Genomic DNA, 8,773 nt, shown 5'->3' with positions numbered 1-8,773 from the left:
CAGGTGATTGAATTATCCAATCAAGCCTCTCAGTATCTGTCAGATCATGAAAATAAAGATCAGTGGCCATGCAGCTTTTGTGTTCTAGTGACTTTATTTCTTAAATCATCATTGCATTAAACTGAGGGGGAAACGTACTGGCAGTTTATATATACATACGATTTTTGATCTGCATTATTAATTGGCTAGATGAGTAGGCCCCACTTACACAATATGCCCTAGGAAAAGAGGTGAACATATGGTGTAGGCCTTTATACTTGCAGGCCTGGTGACTCTCCTTAACACGTGATCTGTGTATCTAGAAAAGGATGTGCAAGCCTGAAGTGGACTGAAATCTGGAACATGGTTGAAGAGGGCACAACCAGCCCCGGACGGTGGAGTCACCCGGGACAGAGGGAAGGTTTGGCCCTCATCTAAACAGTGTCCTTGAGCACTGCAGTGCTCTGTACTTTCTCCCATATAGGTGAATGGCTTCAATTCAATTCCATGAGAAAAAAGTGCTTCAGTTATGGACTTCAGTGTGGGGGGAGGGAAAAACTGGCCTCTGCAGACCAGGATGCTGCAGTGAGGAAGAGGTGTCACTTCCAAAGAGTACCTGCAATATATGGCTACTTCCTTAACTCCCTGCCCCCATTCTCATAATGGCCAGTTTGGTACTGTTCAGTCTTGTTATTTCGGAAGAAAGACCCAATGACCAAGTGATTAGGGCATTTGACTACATTGCTAACATGTATTAGTTTGAAGGGCAGTGGGTGATAATGGAAGGTCCATTTGTTCCCCAATCTCAAAAAACACATTCAATCCACCAAAGAAGGAAGTGGAAAAGCACCATGGTGCCATTTTGCTTTCTTTCCTCTGCAGGCCATCAGTTGTGTGTGAGGGGTGAGTTCTGGGTTGACTGCTGGCTGCCCCTAAGAACTGGCTCGCAGTCTGATGCCTAAAGCACACTGAAAGGCCAGCCGTGACTGGCCAGATCAGTCCCTTCTTTCTTTGCCAGAATTCCATATCATCATATGTACTGATAGGTACAGCAGCTCAGTGGGCCCCATGACTTGGGATAGGCTTGGACATTTTGACTGCTGTATGTGAAACACGCAAATAATCATATTGCTTCAACTTCTCTGCATACCTCCAAATACAGAAAGCGGTGAGGGGGGGGGGAGACTCACCAATAATAGAATGTCCTATATTCTCAGTTTGATTTCAAAAATAGTCCCTAGGACAGTAGCTTTAAATTCCTGTGCATAATCCCACAGAGTCAGTGCACATCTATGTGTCACTGCACCTTTTTTTAAAGGCTCAGATCGGAAAGCAAATCAAAATGAAATGCCATTTGTGTGATAGCCATTAGGGGAGTGGTAGATGTGTCTTAAGACAATATTTCTCCCTGCAAACCTCCAGATACTATGACAATTCATCTTGTCTGCATCTTTTAATGTACAGCCATTACCTTAAGTTACCATTTCATTTCTAAATTCTTAATAATAAAATTAGCTATGCTTTCCCTACATCTGCCTAACAAGAGTGGAAGGAAACAAAAGTGAGAAAACATTTGTCGTTTGTTTCTGAATGGTGCTATAAGACCAAAATACAGGCCATGATCCCTAACAAGGGAGTATTTAATATCATCCCAACATTTCTTACCAAGTGATTCTAAAACAGAGAACCTGATAAGTGCCATTCGCATTGAATGCTAGCAATTCCAGATGAATTTTGAGAATATCCCAAAATAGATAACTATTTCTCCACTTTGTAATATTTCACTTATATGTGTCTGCAATTATATTTAGGTGAACTGTCAGCATTCACAGAGGTGTCTTTGAATTCTTAGACATTTATGAATGTCATCACAGACAAGGCACCATGCGGTGCTCTTGAGATACCAAGATGATCTGGAATGATCCTTTTTACCTCATGAAATGGAATCAGGATTTCCTCTTTGAAGCAGGCCTAGGGCACAAAGTCCCAACCATATCTTCTTAGTTCCTGGTCCTGGATGGAGCCATTGAGCACACGTACTGATTTTGTCACTTTCAAGTTGCACGTAGCTGCTCTCAGGTTCCTTTTAGGGCTGTAATGAGATTAAATATTTTAGTTTAGTAAAATACATCTACAGGCATACCTCGTTATTCGCAGGAGTCAGGTTATGAACCTGCAACTGTGAATAATGAAGCATTATATCAATAGGAATTTGGGGGTTAGGTTTCAGAGTCTCAGAAAATGACCTGAAAAATCCCCAAAACACCAGGGAGCCGGGCTGAAAAAAAGGCTAGTGCACCGCAGTGTGCCTTGGCCACTTCATATATCATGCTCTCACACTCTCTAGCTGCCCCCCAGCCCCTCCAGGAATGCATAAAGTACAATATAGTGCTGTAATGTAAGATCAAAGAATCCTCACCCTCACATCCAGCACATAACAGCATAAACCCCAGGCCTCTTTGGTTGTCAGGCTGGCATCACAGTATGAGAGGTAGTTCTCGTAAGCATCCAAGGAATAGTTCCCTCACCCCACAAAGTCCATGTCCAGCACTTTGTCCAGGCATCATCAGAGAAAGTTCAAGAAAGCACCCATGGGATGGTTTCCTCACCCCACAAAGTTCAAGTTCAAGATCAGCACTTTAGAGGCATTAGAGACAGTTCAAGTAAGCACACACAGAGGAGTTCCCTCACTCTACTGCAGGAGTTAGTAGCATGCCCTTCTGTGTCCTTTGGCAAAACTGAAATCAAAGAAACAGTGCAGTTCCTTCACTCCATCCAGTTTTCTTAGGTGGCAAAACAAAAATAAAAACAGCAGTGGAGTTTGAAGCACAAACAGTTCACAATGTTGGAGCTAGGACCCTAGCCGCATCAGCTCTCAGCTGCAATGCCTCATAGTGACCACGGGCGGGAGGGATTAGGGTCATGGATAAAAGTGCTGGACTCCTCCCCTCTTTATTCTTCCAGTGTTAGTCTCCATTTTGTCTCTCCAGACATGGCTGTTTGTTTTGGTCTCTCTCTTCAACCATGAGCTACAGCTGAAATAAGCTGCAGGCAATTTCACATTTGTTTGTAACCTTTTCTTTAAATAAATCCTTGCAGTTAGCCACCTAATGGCGCAGTGGGGGAATGACTTGACTAGTAAGCCAGAGGTTGCTGGTTCAAATCCCTGCTGGTATGTTTCCCAGCGCAGCAGCAATATAGGAAGATGCTGAAAGGCATAATCTCATACTGCGCAGGAGATGGCAATGGTAAACTCCTCCTGTGTTCTACCAAAGACAACCACAGGGCTCTATGGTCACCAGGAGTCATCATAAACTCGACGGCACACTTTACCTTTACCTTTAGTTCTTCAGTACAAAAGAACTGTCCTCTTCAATACGAAAGAAAGGCCTTTTGCTTTGCTGCTTTCTCAACAAACTGGTTTTGCTCCATTTGGGGACTGAACTGCCATTCTTCCCCTACACACACTGCTGAAGAAGACCCTGCAGAGGCAAACCCACCATCACCATCAACACCATCTCCCTCCTCAAAGCCAGCAAACATGCTGGTGTCACTTTCCAGTGATGATGTCCAGTGTCACTGCTCAGCTGCAGCAGAGGAAGTATTTGTGGCCTTTGAAAAGTAAGTCATGATGCTGGACTGCTTCTCTTTGCTCTGCATCACCCTGTAAGTGTCTTTGTATGGTTGCAAAGCTGCCTGCAAGTTTATGTGGCACTCCGTTAGTGAGTCGAGCTCGAACACCTTATGTGACAATGCAGATCCCAGCTGGAGGATCTTTGAGAACTCCTGCATGGTGAAGGGCTTGGGGAGCATCTCTTCCTCCTTCTCTTCACCCTTGTTCTCAAGTGCTGCCTATAGCATCTCCTTGAGTTCTTCTGCCATTAACTCCTCCTGGTGGGATTCAAGGAGCTCCAGCACCTTATATGGCTCTGGAATATGCTCCCTACTGAAATAAGAGCATCTCCTTCTCGGTTTGTTTTCAGGAAAAACCTCGACTCAAGTTTGGGGCAGTATACAAATTTGATAAAAAGAAATATAAATAAATAAATAACTCTCCTGTTTTTGCAGGCTTAATTAGAATTAATTTTTAATAATTTTAAAAACTTGTTTTAATAACTATTTTATTCTATTATTTTTATCACCATGTATTTTATTCTTTGACTTTTAAATATTTTAGGTTTTGTACACCGCCTAGAGATGTACATATCAGGCGGTCTAGGAATATGATAGAGAAATAAATTATAAATAAATAAATATGCCTTGATGTCTCCCAGGCCCTCACCACCACCAGCACTTGAAAGGCTGTGATGTACTGCACCTCATCTGCCACAGAGGGAATGGCTGCAGTGGGTGAAGAGGTGAGTGCCCTGAGCCACACCTTCCTCCACACTGCATTCCATGTGTGGTGCTTTATCTCAGACAGGAATGCTGCAATGTTCTCAGTGCAGTTAGTGATACTATAGCCCTTCCAGCAATCACTGACAGACAGTGAGGGATCGGCCTCCATCGTATCCACCAGCCTCCCAAAGGTGTATCGTGTACAGTACTACGTAAAGGTTGCTATGAGACCTTGGTCCATGGGCCGGATTTGCGAGATGTTCTAAGATGGCAAGTGTTGGAAATTCTCTGTGGTGAGAGAATCCCTTTCTCATTATAGCAGAGTGCACAGAGGCACAACACAGCGGAATTTAGTTAGGCATGCATGTATGCTGAGAGTAAAGTAACTTGGAGCCAATTCATAGTTTCAAATCAATATATAAGGCATTTATTAAGGAATTCCATTCTAGAAAGGAAAGTGAGGAGTTAGGATCTCTAATCTATCTATCTAGCTGGATGCAGATGGATTCTGCATCTTCTCTGCACATATGGTGCAGGGAGAGAGGCTTGCCATGTTGCAAGGTAGAAGGGCAGGTAGGGAAGAGAGAGAGGAAGGAAGTTAATCCCTGAGATAAGCAATCTACATATCCAAAGGGATAGTGTCAGAGCAGTGGAGAAGGGCTGACCAATGTCTTGACCCTCTAGCCCTCTGACTTACTAGTCTGTCCTCCACTGTCTGAGACAAGAGACAGCGCAAAGTCCTTTAACTTCCAACAGCAAGAAGGTGATACGCAATTCTGGGTGCACTGCAGTGCACTGCTGGTATGTGCATGCACTGCATGCACCGCAGTGCATCAGGGTGGCCAGGGACATTGTCCAACACTTGGAGGTCTTTGAAGGCCAAGTCTTTAGCGTCAAGATACCTCCACACCTCATGAAGAAAGCAGTTGTTCACCCAGTCTGTGAACACTGCTGAAGTCACCCACGCTCCCCCATTTGCCTTCTAGAAGCTGGGAAGCTGGCTCTTATTCTTCCCCTTGAGAGCGTGAGGGTTCTTGGCTCAGTAAAACAGCATGGGTTTGATGACACAGTCCCCCTTAGCATTTCCACACACCAGCAGAGTCAGACGGTCCTTTGCTGCCTTGAAGCCCGGAGCAATTTTCTCTTCCTTGCTGATAAATGAGCGTGATGGCATCCACTTTCAGAAGAGACTCATCTCATATGCATTAAAGACCTACTCCGGCCTGTACCCTCCAGACTCTATCAGACTCTATTCCCAGTAGAACTCCACTGCAAAAGTTCTGCTGCCTCATGGTCCACTGATGATACTTCCCCCAACAGCTTTACATTGTGGAGGCCGTAGCAGTGCTTAAACCTCTCAGACTAACCCCAGCTGGCCTGAAAACTGGACTCAGCACCTTCTGGTGTTGCCACCGCTTGACCACCTTCTCCTGAAAAGTACCTGTAGAGCCATAGTGCCTTCTTGCGGGTTATATGTCTGATCAGTGAGACATTCTTCTGGGTCTGATCTTCAATCCAGAGGCTGAATGCTTTCTCCATCTGTCCCATGTGGGACTCATGGGAATGGAACGTCACCTTCAGACTCAGCGATGCTCCAGAGACCACACTGACGCTGGCTTCACTCTTTTTAATTGAGTGGACTGTTGACTCGATGCTGTAATGATGGCCAATGGGTGCCGCGCTGTCCCCACAAGCCTGCATGTCCAGCAGCTTGAGCTTCTTGCTCAGGGGCAACCTCTTGCATGACCTTTTACCACCTCAGCAGAGCTCTCCGCTACACACCTGCTCATCTTGACTGTGGAGGAATAAGAAATTGGAGCAATGCTGGGCATGTACAGTACAGCATATGTGCAGCAAAGTTGCGCCGCACGATCCCACCCACCCACTCCCCACCACACAAACAAAAATGATAAATGTACAGAACAGCAAGGGTTCAATAATTGATTTACAAGATTAATATCACAGTACAGTACTGTAAGTTGTTTCCTTTAATTAAATAATAATGTAAAAAAATATTGCACACTGTACAGTATGCAACTGAGGTGCACTGTACGGCAAGCATTCAGTAATTAATTTAAAAGATGAATATCAGTGCTGTTAGTTGGTGTGTGTGTGTGTGTGTGTGTGTGTGTGTGTGTGTGTGTGTAAAAATTGTGGTGCATTTTATGGTAAGGGTTAAGTAATTAATTAGCATTAAAACACATGTACTGTAAGTTGTTTCCCTTAAAAATAAAATAAAATAAAATAAATTACTGCAATGTACTGTACATTGATTTCTGTTAGTGCTGTATGTTAGCATGGCATGGTACCAGGGCTAAATAGTGCTCCAGGAGGTTCCTCCAAGCTGTTCAATATAAATGGCAGCAGAATAGTTCACACTGGCCTGGTGAGTCTCCACCGAGACCCAAAGCGCTGACAGCAAAAGCTAAGAGGAGTGGCTCCAAAAGGCTCCCAGAGGAGACCAAGCCTCCACTATGCTGTCAAACGCCCAAGATTTTGTTTGTTTGTTTTTCCCAAAGGAAGATAAACACACACACACACACACACACACACACACAATACCACAACAACCCTCCAACTTTCTCCAGACTCCTCTCTTATCCCACAGAGCACATGTGGGAAGTACATGGCCATATGTGGGCATTAGAGGGTCGCAACAAAAACGGTGAATCCGCATGACACACGACTGGCAATGGCAAGGTCAGGGAATTATTTTTGAACCATGGATATGTGCATCCCTGAATATTGGAACTGCGGGTAACAAGGTTGGCCTGTACATATATTTGCATATGAATTAAACAATTGTTTTGTTGAAGGGTTTGTGGGTGACTCATGAAGATATCACAGAAGGCACCATTTCAGAAGAGGCACTCCCTCCTCTGTGAGAGAGAACACATCCTCTGTAACAGTACTTACCAGCTGCAGCTTTTTTAAAAGACTTTTGTTTAAAACCATTATTTAAAAAGTGCTACCCCGTTATCTGGGGCACTTTTTAGTCCATCAAAAGTGTTTTAACCAGTTAGATTAACCAGCTGATCATTGCCAGCCTAGCTCTTTGTCATGCCATTATGATATTAGAGTAGCCAAAGCCCCTTGACTTGGAGCAAGAGGAAGCATTTCCACACTGACATGAGTTATGGCCTGGGCTAGATTGATATGGGCTAGGGGTCTTTCCTTCCTTTGTGTGAAGGCTGACCTTATTAGCTGTCAAAGCTTTCCCTGTTAATGTCAGTAGATATAATCTGCAATATGTGATGATGTGTGTGCCAGACCTATGTCATTGCTCTGAACAACGGAGCCGTGGATTGGATGGGAACAATATGTGGCTCCGTCTCAAACAGCGTTTCATTTCATGGCAACCTTTCTCCACATTTCCGCCTGCAAAACAGCTGTGGAGTGCACCATATTTTATGATCAGAGATACATTTCACTCGAAATTAGTTTGAAAGGTGCCCTGTTGCCATTTGTTTCCAATGCAGCTGTCACAACATGTGTCACAATTTCACAGCAATCAATTGGATAGAAATGTTTGGGCAAAGGTTGGCAGTTGGCCGTCTCGGCATATCAAGATACATTGGTGCAGAGCGGGTGTTGAGATGCAGTATGTTTGTGAGTTCTCTGTACCCAGAGATGCATTGCACCCATGGGTGCCTGTTAGTGGGGCCCAAACCACCTAGGGCAGTTTTGGTTTTCACTGGAATGTCATCCCAAAGTGCAGCAGACTGAACTGGCAACCATTCACTTCACAATAAAGGAGTGCCCTTGAGGGCATCATTAGCATAGGCTAATGTTCCTATTTCAACTGTTCCTATTTAAGTCCCTATTTTCTGGAATCTGTGCCTGGTTAATTTCTGTCCCTATTTTATCACCACCACCACACACACACACACACACACACACACACACACACACACACTCACTCTCCCCCCTTTCCCCTCCGTTTGCCTCTTGGGGTTGCCTTGTTCCCATTTTTTTCATACAAGTTACTAGAATTGTCATTCTTCAAAATTCAGTTCCTGCCCCCAGAGTCTCTAGAAATTAAAACTCCAAGTGTCTGGCTGAATGCAGCATCTCTGTAGTGCATATGCATACAGGTATAAGTTGGTGCTCAACACTAAAGCACTCTACTGTGCACAGCATGCCATGGGTGGAATCCAGTCTTCAGCAATGTGCAATGGGGTGGGGGGCCTTGGGTATTAATCCTTTGTATAATAATTGGTTGTTACAGGTGTGTCCTTGATTTTTCTATGAAAAGTTGGAGGGTATGAGTTTAGCTCATCTAATTTGGTAATCTAGAATAATGTGCTCTGTGTGCACTTTATTACCTGTTTTCCATTTGCGGCATGCTTCTAGTCAGAATCTCCCAGGTTGCTTGATCATGTCTTTATTTTCATTGGTGAAATGTTGGAGGGTTTACGCTAGCTGTGGGCTAACCTTTTTGCCCATGGTGGTGTCA

The 8,773-nt window shown here is 44.2% G+C and overlaps 1 protein-coding gene across 3 annotated transcripts in view; it reads left to right on the top strand.

The window, feature by feature from the left end:
* LMNTD1 (lamin tail domain containing 1) overlaps positions 1-8,773 on the top strand; it is a 252,312-nt gene that overhangs the window by 201,902 nt on the left and 41,637 nt on the right. Inside the window, exon 13 of one of the 3 annotated variants that reach the window (XR_008308458.1) lies at positions 4-73. The exons of the other annotated variants lie outside the window; for them this stretch is intronic. The gene's annotated coding sequence lies outside the window, so the exon portion shown is untranslated. Of the gene's footprint in view, positions 1-3; positions 74-8,773 lie in introns of those variants that run through there. 3 annotated transcript variants of the gene reach the window in all.

This window comes from Hemicordylus capensis, chromosome 5 (genome assembly GCF_027244095.1).
Source record: "Hemicordylus capensis ecotype Gifberg chromosome 5, rHemCap1.1.pri, whole genome shotgun sequence".
NCBI lineage: Eukaryota > Metazoa > Chordata > Lepidosauria > Squamata > Cordylidae > Hemicordylus > Hemicordylus capensis.
Note: the sequence above shows the minus strand (reverse complement) of the source record. Positions and strands in the feature narration are given on the sequence as shown.